Below are 5,189 nucleotides of genomic sequence, written 5' to 3'. Positions count from 1 at the left end.
AGCATGACCATCCACAAAGTTTCAAAAACTGATGAAGGACTTTATAAATGCAGCATTTTAGGAGTTGGAGAATCACCAGAGAGCTGGCTGCCTGTGACGGGTGAGACACTGAAGAAGTATTTTTTTGTTGTTGATGTTTATTTTGGTTTTCCTTTTTTTTTTTTAATTTCAAAAGTAGTAGTTTTCATTTCAAGTGTATTGATGCATGCCACCAGTCATCCAGGTAGGTAAATCCCAAAAGGTTGATTCAGAGTCTACTGCTTTGTCCAATTAAACACAGCATTTCACTGCAAAACAATTTACTGTTAATGTACTGTGGCAGTACATACGGAGAAAAAAAAGTATTTGCAGATATATTGTACAACTATTCTAAATTACATTTAAATGTTAAATAATAATTCCATTAATACTTCCTTTAATAATCAGTATTTGATTTACTTTATAATTTATATTTCAATATACTCATGATTACAACACTCTCTGGAATCAGAGCAAAAGTTTGTTTTGTATATAAATGCATTTGTTTAGTTGTTCATTAGTTGTGTATTTTAACATGGTAGTCTACGGGGATGGATTAACTTTTGAAGAACAGCTTGAGTGGACATTAAAGGTTCTGCAATTTCTGTCAATTTTTCAGCCAGTCACTTGCAGATTTACCTCATCTTACGGACTATGTTAGCCATCATGTTGATGGCTCTACTGCTGCTGCTGGTGGGACTTGTTCACTGTGGAACAACTGGTGGGACATTTACAACAACTAACTTATATTCACTCACATGTAAATATAATTGTTATGAGACAGGACACAGTGCAGACAATGATGATGAGTAGTACAAATAGAAAAAGACATCTACGTACTTCATTAATTGTCATGACCCTGTGCCTTCTCGGCTGACTCTGTATGGCTACAAGTGTTTTTGTTGCGCTGCATCTCTCTCTCTCCCCTGCACTGCGCTCTACCGGGGCGGAGTCATGACGGCTCCAGCCCCTGGCTCGGACACCTGCAAGCAATCATCTCCCTCACTTCTTAAGGCGGCTGCTGAGAGTGCTTCCTCGCTGGATTATTGTGTAACGCTCGTCAGTGTCATCACCTATCTGAGCCTTTTTCTGAGTTTCTGTCGTGCCACTACTTACCTGCCTTTCCTCTCTGTGCCAGAATTCTCGCCAGCCTGAGGACCGCCGTTGGTGAGCTAAAGCCGGAGTCCGAGCTACCTGAGCTTCAGTGGATTTTGTACATAGCCCTCTTCTTCCCGTGTCTGTGCTTCCTGGAGACCCTCTTCCTGTGCCCCCTCACCTGTATATATTCGCACCTGGTGTCTGTGTGTGTAAATAAAACGTGAACTTTAGTGACGGTCTGACTCCGAGTCCCTCCTGAGCCTGACATTAATTAATTAATTTGAGACTTTTATTTTGGTTGGTTAGGTTTCTAGAAGCAGATGTATCATGAGCTGTGATAGTTTCAAGAAATGAAAACCTATATATATATATATATTATATATATATATATATATATATATATATTTCTGTTGTCTTTTAAATAATAAAGACAAAACAATTTGATTGATAGTTTTATATTTTTAATAACAAACTGTATGCCACATTATATCTCACAGAGATCCTCACATACTTTGTATCAAAAAGTGATTAATGATAACAATACAATAAAATATGTAATAATAAGATATGTATAGATGTTTTGTATGGAAAAATAATTCATAATGGTGTGTTTTGATTTTAAGTGAAAAACCTTTTTTACAGCAGTGGTGAGTATCTGTGTGTGAGTGTGCATGTGTGCTAACACGTGTTATAAAATGCTTTTACCTATCTGGGGAAACAGGTGGGACAGGGGCAGGTATGCCCTCTCACGGCCAAAGTCCAGGCCATTTTGGATTTCCCAGTACCAACAACACGCCGTCAACTTCGCCGTTTTCTGGGTGTGTGTGGCTACTACCGTGGGTTCTGCAGAAATTTTGCCACAGCGGTTACTCCCTTGACTGCGTTGACAAGTCCGTCACACCTCTTTTTGTGGAACTCTGACTGTCAGGAAGCATTTGACTCAGCCAAAGCCCTGTTATGCAGTGCCCAGTGTTAGGTGCCCCTGATTTTACTCGCGCGTTCAAGTTAGAGGTGGATGCCAGTGCTTATGGTGCAGGTGCTGTACTTCTGCAGGAGGATGACCGAGGAATTGATCACCCAGTGTGCTACTTCTCGAAAAAGTTCAATAAGCATCAGATGAATTATAGCACAATTGAGAAGGAGACTTGAGCGTTACTTTTGGCCCTCCAACATTTTGAAGTGTACGTCAGTTCCAGCCCTGCACCAACTGTTGTTTATACTGACCACAATCCCCTGGTCTTCCTTTCTCGCATGCGAAATAACAACTAGTGCCTCATGCGATGGTTCTTGTTGCTGCAGGATTTTAACATTGACATTCATCATCTCCGAGGGGCTGATAATATTGTGGCCGATGCACTATCCCTAGTAGAGACCTAGATTCAGCATCTCTTAAAGGATGGAGATGCTTGATTTTAGATGGGGGGGTTTTATGACCCAGGTCATTGTTGCCGTGTGGTGCTGTTACTTGCCACACCATGCGGGGGCATTGTTTGTACTCTGTGATGTCTGTTATGTAAGTTTCCAGGTGGAGGCTGACCATTGGTGGAACAGGGAATGAGGTCAGCTACAAATTGGGACCTGACTGGGCCGGCAGCCTCTCCTACTACTTCCTGTTTCCAGTGAGACAGAGCTAGGCTGTAGCAAAACAGTTTAGAGAGTCGTATCTGGATATGGTAGCTGTAGGGGTGGGAAGCCGTTTCTTTTACAACCTTTTTCTCCTGTTTCAGGTAGGGAGACAGGTTAGAGGTTTGTATTTTCTTTTGGGGTTGATTCACTATAGGTAAGTTAGTTCTGATTCATTTCCAGTGTGTTTTGTTTGTTGTTTTGGCCATGCCCACCCTGACGCTCGCTACCTGTCAAGTTAATAAAACGACTAGTCATTGTAAAGCTGTGGCTGTGTGATTTACTTCTTTTCATTATTTTTCTTGTGTTGCACTCCAGCCCCCCAGGCCGGTGTGTAACATAATTACACACTGGCCTGGGGGGCTGTGTAATTAATTAAACTGATTTTTTTTTTGACAAAGCCTTTGTGACACCAGAAGGCAGTGAAGATGAGGGGGGCTGAAGGCAGCATGGACCGCTGGAAGACTTTAATTCATTTTATTTCCATTTGTTTAATCTGAAAAGGGAACATCACAAAGTGCACATCACTTGAGGTGGTGTGAGAGCAAGACTTTCCGATAGTGTCAGGTGCATTTTCACACATCAACCAGTCTGGACTGGTAAGACAGTTTGATCGTTTGTTTGAACCCTAGGATAAGACTCCTCCCCAAGCCATCATTACACCAAAAAATAGAGGTGGTCCTACCCTTTACCAATTAGAAAACGTATGAATAATAAACCAATTTCAATGAGGCAGGTTCTCACTTTGACCAGTGAGAGATCAGGGAAGGCCAGGTTTAACCTGATCTGTGTAACACAGCTGTTTGAGGGGTTATGCCCCCCCACCACCTCGACAGCTGTCCAACTCCCCCTCCGCTCTTGAAGCCAGTGATCGGTGAGAGACCAGAACCCTCTCGTCTACCTGGATTTTAGCTAATGCCCAAGACTCTTGGCTGACAGTTGAGCTACCAAGCTGGGGCTCCTCCCTGAGGTGGTCCTACTCCTAACCATTACCAGTTAGATAGCTCGGGACAGTTTTAACACAGCCAATAAGGAACACAGCATAGTTTACAGCCTTCTGGTGAGGGGTTAGAGGTTTAGAATCAGGCAGAGGCTGAATTCGGAAGTCTTTGTCTGATAACCTTTCCACAATAACCACGTCGGATTCCGAGCTGATCAAAACAGACGCCAGTTTGCTGCTGTACTTATGTTACATCAAGGTACATCTAGCTACTCATCTTCTCATCTGTAGATCACTGGGTTTTATAGCACTTTTAATACGGCTGAAGATCCTTCACACTACGGGGAATTGCTGCTCTGAAGTGAACATGCAGTGTCCTCCTCGTCTGCTTTGCATGTGAAGCTTGTTTGTTAAACCTGTTCGCTGTGTTGCTCTTTGTTTAAACCTGATATACAGCTGAACTGAGTTTCATTAGAGTTTTGTGCCACCAGCCTGCTTTAGTTAACCCTTAGCTTTTACGCTTGACTGTTTTTTTTTCTTTATGTAATAATTATATGCCCAGTGGTCTGTTGAATAGCCCTGTTGGTTTTCTGTTTAAAGTTTGAAATTAAAACCTTTTACTTTACTCAGTTTGTGTGAGGGGGCTTGTTTATGTTACTCCTCTCCTGACGCCTAGCAGAGGGGGTCGTAACACGCTTTTCCAGAATTTTGTCTATATATTAAAGATGGCCATTCATCACCTTCACTTTCTACAACTCAAGTTCATAAAAACCACTGGTAATTAGTTCACCGTCATAGCCTTTGATCTTATACACAGGGGAATGCGATGTCGTCTACGCTGTGTTTGTAGTGTTTATCAATTTATTTAACAAGTCAATCCATTCAATTTTAAAAAAAAACAGTAAACACACAAAATCTATATCAAAATTTGACTTGAATTTGACTGAAAACTTGACACCCCCAGCGGGGCATGCAGCCTCCAGCTCCTCTCAGGGCTGGAAGCCAAAACATGGAGTGGACCCAAAAACAGATTCAAGCCGAGAAACAGAACTTTGAAGTGAAGAAGTGTGCTATTTACAACAAAGTGAGGGTACAAGATGATAAAAATAGAAACTGTGAAATACAATGACCTTGAACTAAGAACAAACTGAGACAGGCTATGACCTATGAACTAAGAAGATGGCGTGTAGCACTATGTACAAGGGCGTAGGGGCTTTCAACTAGGTTGCCCTGGGACATGAGTGGTGGACCATGGGACTTGGCGAGGGGGTATAGTGGTACAAGAGAGGGTGGCGGAGAGGTGTTGAAACAGAGCGAAAACAGATTAAGGTTGGTTCTAGACTGAGTTAATCTAAACTGTAGGGTCTGAACAGTCTTACTTGGTTGCAGGTGCACAGCAAATTCAAAAGTGTTAAATGTTTTGGTGTTAATAGTCTTCTTGCAAAAGTAGAGTTAATTTTACTCTAAGCAGAGTCACATTCTTTTAATGTAACTCTGAGGTGTAAAATGA

This window comes from Haplochromis burtoni, unplaced genomic scaffold (genome assembly GCF_018398535.1).
Source record: "Haplochromis burtoni strain Fernald_Lab_line unplaced genomic scaffold, NCSU_Asbu1 Contig_1213, whole genome shotgun sequence".
Classification (NCBI taxonomy): Eukaryota; Metazoa; Chordata; class Actinopteri; order Cichliformes; family Cichlidae; genus Haplochromis; species Haplochromis burtoni.
The sequence above is the reverse complement of the archived record's forward strand: the minus strand, read 5'-3'. Positions refer to the sequence as shown.